General features: G+C 31.9%; 1 protein-coding gene across 6 annotated transcripts in view; it reads left to right on the plus strand.

The window, feature by feature from the left end:
• The first annotated feature begins 4,321 nt into the window (after positions 1–4,321).
• The window catches only part of LOC106465668 (kinesin-like protein KIF3A), a 101,961-nt gene continuing 97,693 nt past the window's right edge, over positions 4,322–8,589 (plus strand). Inside the window, exon 1 of one of the 6 annotated variants that reach the window (XM_013925906.2) lies at positions 4,322–4,372. The gene's annotated coding sequence lies outside the window, so the exon portion shown is untranslated. Of the gene's footprint in view, positions 4,373–4,421; positions 4,707–4,765; positions 4,989–8,589 lie in introns of those variants that run through there. The other 5 variants (XM_022393952.1, XM_022393935.1, XM_022393941.1 and 2 more) reach the window with 5 other exon arrangements.

Consider the following 8,589-nt stretch of genomic DNA (forward strand, 5'->3'; position numbering starts at 1 on the left):
TTTACTTACTACCGCGCTTGACTCATATGTCTGTCTATATCTTCAATCTCTCTGTCCGCTATTCATTTCCGATTAATTAATTTCGCTTTATCTGGCGCACTTATATACAAAAATAGAGGGCGCGTAAAGAAGACTAGAGTTGCCACGAGCAGAAAAGATCCTTCTAGAATCTCATGACGTGTTACTAGAGTCACGTGACTTCCGCTGTCGTAACAATAACATTTAAATACTTTTGTTTTTCAAAACTCGTTAAATTAACAAAGTTTTAGAATTAAAAAAAATAAATTTTTAAAGGAGATTTATAGAGATTCTTTACAAGCATTAGTCTCTCAAATGTCTTGTCATGGTGAATATAGTTCAAAACATGAGAAATTTAGCTTAACTATAGGATATAATTCATAATAATAAAAATAATAAAAACGTATTATAATAAATATATATCTCAGTTGTATAATATATAATATAGTTTATAATAGAAATAATAAAAACATATAATACTAAATAAATGAAAATAATTAAAAATATAGTTTAACACGCATGAGAAATTTATTTTACCTATATTTTATTGTATAATTTAGATGGAATTTAGTTCATATTAATAAATATAATAAACAGACTTACCTTCAGATGTGTCAGCAGGATAGAAGTGGTTTTCCTGAAGTAGAAATAGTCTCTTCACAATATATACACTTTACCTTGATGTGACCAGATCTATCAGTATGAAATATTCATGTAATACAATAACTTTTAAGGTGGTTGGAGAGTATTAACCTGATTTAACGTGCTACGGATGTAATAATGACAGTCTAGAAATTGGATGATTACAAAAGTTGACATTTACTCTTACAATATTTTAGTATTCACTAAATCACTCAGCGAATAAGAATACTATGCCATTGTGTTTGAATACGAATACATTAATTTTCCCTACCAAATTATTCGAATACAGGTACGAATACTCCCCAAACTGCATTCGAATGCAGTTGAATACGGATATCCCATTCTGCTATGCCCACACCATAGGGAATAAATCCAGAGTTTATATTGCCCCATTCTCTGATATACACTAAAGTCACCTGACTTTCCATCCATTGACTTTTGTGTAGTTAGATTACTTAAACGCAGTTTTGGAAGTTAATGCACACATGCAGTGGAAGGCCTATGGGATGTTTGTCAAAGTGTATGGTCTATGATTGACTTCATCGTAGTTTGCTGAAGCTTGATACGTGGGAAATTGTGTTGTTAGACAATAGTACATAACCATTGTTATTATAATGAGCATGATGGACAATAGAGGAAATAGAACAGTTCAAGAACAGGAACATCATTTTTAAAAAGTGCAGTTAACCTTTTGCATTAAGATCTAAAAGTATATGGTTAATGAGAAGGAAATAGTCGTCAGAGGTACTAATATTCAGTACTTTTTGAACTAAAACTATAGGAAACTAGCTACCTTCATGCTTTTACTGTATAAGGTACAACATCATTCCAATGCTTTTTAATGTGTTTAAGTTACAGTAACATGAGCATCACGGTTAAAAGAAGATGAAAGTTTGTAAAAAGTAAAGTTAGATGCCTGAAAACTGACAAAATCTAACCAACTGTATCCTGAAAAATTGTCATTTATTTTTCAATCCTAGGCAGTTCAAGTTAAGGTAGTATAGCATATACATTTGAAACATCGGTTTCTCAATTGACTGTTGGGCATGTAATATATTTCAGTCATAGGTTACTCAAGTATCTGTAGGATACTTTATATATTTCAAACATAGGTTGCTGAAGTGACAATAGGATATTTATACATTTCCATCATTGGATCCTTAAGCGACTATAGGATATTATATATATTTATATGTGGTGCACATCAAAATGGTGTAATTTTTTTATATTAATCTTCAAGTATAGGGCAGGGAATAGACACTTCAGGGATAGATAGACGTAAAAAACAACATGAGAGAGATTGATTTTTGTATGCATAGCACTTAGACATAAGACAATGAAATCAAACAAACAACATGCTCTTTTTTTCATATGTCATAGCCACACAACACAGAAATGGTTGAGCAATTGTAATGTCCTGGCTCATTAAACCTGCTATTTATTTGTTTTAACCTCTTGAGCATAGGTGTTAGATACAGAGGATTGTGTATATTATATTAAAACGATTTTGAATACGCAAATCAGCAAGTAATATTCGCTTATTTCCCAATGTCAGCTATTACAAAAGATATTCCCATTTTGGAAATTCTAAATCCCCAATTTGAACACGTTTTGATCACCTGAGCTTATGAATATTTTGCATTGGAAAGGGTTGTTACATAACTTTCCCAAACGACCAGTTCTTTGTGGTAGATAGAAATGTGCATTAAGTTATACCCCACCCATGGTAAGCAAAGTCTGGCTAATTTTAACAGATGAGAATTCGGAAATATAAAGATCAATGTCAAAAGTTATCCACTGTCAGGAAAAATGACACAAGTCTTATATACACAAGCACTGCTTCCACAGCATATCCATTCATCCATCACATACCTTAAGTAGCCATAGAATTAAATGAGTATTCATAATATTCCATATGAAAACATACTAGTTAAGTTACTGGGCACAGCCGCTACGGATTTCTGTGCAATCAGACTGTTGAAACAGGCACTGAAAACCATAATTCTCTTATACTAGATGGGTTATGCAAAGCCTAAAAAAAAAGACTGATTTGCTTTGGACGTAACAGTCATGCAACAGAGCTTTTTGAAAAGAAAACTATGTTGATGGCAACTGTCAACATGCACGGTTGTCAGATAGAGTATGATTGGACGTGGTGACATGCACTATAACAATGTGGTAGTGCTCTAAAACTGTTTTAATATAATATAATCAACCTTTGTATTTCTGTCACTCTTGTCCTACACTCTCTTTACATTTGAGTTACTTAAGTCCTTTGTAGTTACAGTGTTTGACAAGAAGATGCTAATGCAAAAAGTTCAAAGTTTGATAAAGTTTCTGTTCACAGAATTAAAGTTTCAGTACGTACTATAGCCAGCATAATTTAACATGGATGTAGCCTTTTTTTGCAGCCTATATTTGAATGAATTCTTAGAGGGTAAACAATTTAAGATAAAATATCTCTCTAACTCTGCAATACATTCAACAATATATAAACATGTTCAAACACTTTACACTTTACCTTACTTCAAATTATTTCCTAATATTAACCTTAAACCAAGAAGTGTATTTATTTGTTTGTTTATTGCTTTATGTATTTTTTTCTTAGCACAAGTTACTATGGTATTTTCAGGTGAACTGATTTCCCTTCAGGTATCAGATACATAGATCAACTAATAACAGTATATTCGACCAGAAAATTCGTTGAGTAGTCTGTATTTGAAAACTTGGCTGAGTTCCTTGTAAGTGGAATAATGAGACAAGATAAGCCTTGAATGAAAGAAGCACGATCTTTAATATAATCAGACGAAAAAGAAATGCAGCCAACATACTTGCACAGTCAGGAAAACAGTTGATATTCTACTAGGTGATGTTTAGTCTCAAACCTTCTATTCGGTTAAGACTGATTTCAACAGAACTAAAACACGACGACCTTGAGGTGTAGTCTTTACTTAAAGAATTCATAGTATATTTGAGCCAAGAAAAGTTACTTAAATTCATGAGGCAAACTCGGTTTCTTTGTTCATTCAACAGCATTACCTTATAACCGTAAATTGTTCTCCGACAGTGTTAGTTAGCTGCGACATAGAAACAATGTCAGTTTGGCTAGCAAATTTTATTACAGTCAGTAATCCTTTCAATGCAGATTATATAATACTTCAATATCCTCTCGGGTAGAACAGAAATGATCTATTATACAGAACAAAGAAAAAATAAGCAATTCGAACAAGACAACTCAAAGGTCTTCTGAACCACGTGTTTACGCTACAACTGTAAAGAAACTAATTACACAAGTTTTATTTTTCATTCCCAGATCACTAACGCAGGTAGAAAACATATGATATGCCTGCGTATCACCCTACTCAAATAGTTATCTGCATTGTGTCCAGCGTGTATATCGAACCTCTAAATTTTGGGGTTATAATAAACCTACAAGCTAAATGCTGAGCTACCGGATTATACAAACAAAAGAAAATAGAAAGGATATACAAAGTACAAAATAATTACTAAAGAAAAACGCATATTTGCGTAAAAGAATTGCGTCGGTAGACATAGAAAAAACGTGCAATTCTAGCTTAATAATAATTAACAAAATATTGCGAACTATATATTTTTTAAAATTTTAAATATTTTAGATATTCTGTATTATTTTTCCACCAGGGAGCACTGTCTTTATTCGCAGTCCATACGATTCTTATTAATTGTAACTTTGGTAAGAATATTTTAGTAAGCTTACTTTATTTACTACTAGTATTGGGTATCAGTTATGCAGGTTAGGTAATACTAATAGGATGTTTAGGGAAGCTTTGTATATAATATTAACTTTAAACAGTATTTAAACTAGCAATTTGCATAATGATGAGAGAGCTTGGGAAATCAGGAATAAACAAATTCATAATATGTAAACATAAGATTGGCGATACTATTACTAATATTAATACTAGGGCAACGAGAAGTTTGGAAACTTCCCTGAAAATGAGATTCAGAGCAGAAATTGAATTATGATTTTAAAGATAACTTTACTAAGTATGTCAGTTTTATTAAAGGTAGGCCTAAACTTAGTACTAGTAGGACTAAGAGTAAGTTTACGTGCTATTTATAATGCAGTATTTTATAATTATAATTCTAAAGATAACTTAAGTATGTCAGTTTTATTAAAGATAGATCTAAACGTAGTACTAGTAGGGCTAAGAGGAAGTTTAGGTGCTATTTATAATGCAGTATTTTATAATGTTAGGAGCACTAGTTATTATTGTTATTAGTCATTTATTAAGGAACAAAATAGGTGAGGGTTCTGGTTGACACTAATGACAGGAAAGATTATGAAGGTATGGTATAATGGGAACTACTGTAAGGTAATTGTATATAGAGAAAAAAGTTGTTAATAGAGTCCAGTCAAACTGTACTACCTTGGGGGTCAGTGCATGGACCTATTTCTTTCCTTATTTACATTAGCAGACAATATTGATAGGGGTTTAAGAAGTAAACTAGTAAAGGTTGGTGATTACATTAAACTCTGATATTTGTAGTGGTATTAAGGATGTTTTGATAATACAGGATGACTTAGATCAATTCATAAATGGGACAAATACTTTGTAAATGACCTTTAATTGTAGCAAGTGGAAGGCAATGCATTTGAGTTATAATTTGAATCACACATTCCAAATGTGAGAACCAACTCAGTAGCATGACATATCAGTGAATAAGTCATTTGAAACTGTCAGAACAGTTCTCTGTTCCTAAGTTTAAAGCTAATAGAATTTTTATTTATACATACTGCTTACAAGTCAAATGAGTTAATATCTCTATACAAATCACTGTGGGTTTCACTTGGAATACAGTGTATAAAGATATTGACTTTTTAGAAAGGGTTCAGAGGCAGCCTACTACAGTGATACTTAGAGGGATGGATTAAGACTTAAGTTATTTTCTCTTGATCAAATTAAAGTTTATAAGATTATCCAAAGGATTAATGTGATAAAAGCCTCTGATTTCTTTGTGCTGTATTCTGAAGGTAATGGGCTGAGAGGACATAAGGTAACATATAACATGTATGTACCTTACTTGTGTTATTAATCATGTTTCACTGAACTTCATTTATATTAACCTATTTAATTCCCTATAACCATTTTTTCATCCAACAAGCCTCTTATGTAGCATCTTGCCAAACGCTTTCTGAAATTCCAGATATATCAAACCCACATAAAAAGTAACCTTTTCAAAGTATGTCAAAAATTAGTAAGTCAAGATTTTTTGATAATGAAACCATAGTGACTATCCAACAAAATTTTAAACTTTGTTAAATGATTTGCAAAGCATTTTTATCAGACTTTTAGAAACGTTTCCCACCACTGATATAAGACTAATAGGCTTATAATCACATGGACAGATACAAAATTTTTTTACAAGTATCTTGCATATCTAGTCCTTATCTTCTTCAAAACCCTTGGGGGAATATCTGTTAAAGAAGTTTGTCATTTTCTAAATTTGAAAAGACGGACTAACTTCTTGGTTAAAAGTTTTATTTTTCTGATAGTTATGAAATTAGTTAATAATGTGAAAAAATATAGGTGTTTGGTTAAAACAGAAATTTTGAAAATCAGAAGGGGCCTAAAGAGAAACAACTGGTTGTTTTTTTGTTTGTTGAAGGTAAGCAATATGTGAAAATGGGGATTGAGCCCTTAATTGAATGATGATTATGGCAGGGTTGTTGTTGGAGAATATTAGATGGTTTAGATTTTAAATGTTCTCTTCTGTTTTTAGAAAGTAGGATTTTAGAAATATACTTGACCTTGAGTATTCTATGGGAAATATCAGAAAAGGTTTTAATTGTGGATTTCAAAACAGCAGACTTACCTCTGAAATATGAAAAGCATTGCCTTGTTGAGTTGCTGTCATGATGATAGCAATAATGTGACTATAGTTCTGAATGTCCTTGACTCCATGCAGAGCATGAATCAATTTACCTAAAGTCCTTTAAGCTTTCACCTTTCAAATGAGTTGTTGTGTTCACATTAGGAGGATGTATATAAGCTTTGCTTTCTTGCCATAATTCAGATTTTCTTATCAACAGTTGTTCTGTTAACTTCATTCACTATGAATTCAGAAGTTGTTTGTTTCCTACAATTGTGTATGTTTCTATCAATATTGGAGTTTTTAAAACTTCTCTTGAGACCTTACTCATGTAGTCTGCCTCTAGAGTGCAGGGATTTCCTGTGTCTGTATTTTTGGCCCTTTTTTTTATCTACATATTCATCCTCACATTATCTATTGGTGTCCCTGGTGGGTTTTACAGTCATGGTTACTCAGTTGTGGAAAATCTGCCTTTTTATCATAATGATGATAATAATATCAAGTAAAGCAATTCAAAAAATGAAATTAAATAGTATTTTGCTTAGGCTACAGCTGGATATTCTTTTCTTCTTCATCCTAAAGACCCTTGTATTTTCACAGATTTCTTCTTCTGGATTATGGTAATTTTTAAGGAATTGGCATTTATCTGGTTCCTGGTATTCTCAGGAAACAAAAGTTTACTTTAACAATCAACATTTTAGAACCTGGCTGTTTTACATAATTGTTTTCAGTTTGTTTCTTCACTACCATCGCCATTGTGTGTTAGTTCAACAGACAATTCCACAAAGGTAGTTTGTGTAGCATAACATTAAAGTACAACCTTTTTTCCTATCCACTAAATTAAACTAAAAGCCAGCCCTTATTATTTAAATATTTATCAAGCTTTCCCCAAGATTAACTGCATGTACCACATCTGAGGGCAACCACCCTACTAGAAATATTAATCTGTCTTAGCTGAAAATGGCACCTACTCTGCCAAATTTTATTTGTATTTCCTAGTCTTACCTTTCTCACCATTAAATATGAAAAAAGATAATGCTTCAACACTATCAATTCCCTTAATCTTAAACACCTCAGTTAGATCTTTTATAATTCCTGTTTTTTTCAAGTGAAAACAAGTTCATAGATTTTAACCTATCCTTGTATGACAGCTATTTCAGATATCATCCTAGTAGCTCTTCTCTGAACCCTTTCCAGCAATTCAGTGTCTTTTCTAAGGTAAGGAACCCAACACAGTGCAAAAAATGTAGCCTAACCAATGACATACAATGACATTATAACCTCTTTAGACTTGTGTTCAGATAGAACTTAAAATTATATTTGCCTTGCCACTAGCAGTAGCACATTGCTTGAACTGTTTAAGAGACAGATGAACCAGATCACCGTGATTTTTTTCTTCCATAATAACAATGTTAAGGTTATTCCCATCAAAATTATACACATAATTCAAATTGTGATATCCCAAATATATTACCTTATATTTATTATTAGTTAAAAGTCATCTGCCACTTATTCACCCAGCTCACCAAATAGTCCAAATCCATTTCTGAAGTAGCAGCATCTTCCTTACAGCCAGCAACACCCAAACATTAATGTATTAGGCAAATTTAAATAACATTGACCATTCTTTCATTTTTTTCATTAATTTAAATAAGAAAAGTAAAGGTCCTAACACTGAATCCCGAGGTACACTATTTGTGACATTAATCTAGTTTGATTGAAATTTCTATAAAAAAAACCCTCTGCTTTCTTACATCTAGCCAGTTTTTCTTTTCAATGAGCCAACCTATCCATCATGCCTACAGAGATATCCTTTTTTTTTTAAAAAATGTTTTATGTGACACCTTGTCAAAATGCTTTCCGAAAATCCAGATACAACAAATCTACGTCCTTACCCTCATCTACATAAGCAATAACCTCTTCAAAGAATGTCAAAAGAAGATTAGTAAGGCAAGATTTTTCCCTAGTGAAACCATGCTGACTATTCAAAAAATGTTAATCTTTGTTAAATGACTTTGCATAGCATCTATTACCATACTTTCAAAAACCTTTCCAACTACTAATGGAAGACTAATA

The sequence above is a fragment of the Limulus polyphemus genome, unplaced genomic scaffold (genome assembly GCF_000517525.1).
Source record: "Limulus polyphemus unplaced genomic scaffold, Limulus_polyphemus-2.1.2 Scaffold69, whole genome shotgun sequence".
NCBI lineage: Eukaryota > Metazoa > Arthropoda > Merostomata > Xiphosura > Limulidae > Limulus > Limulus polyphemus.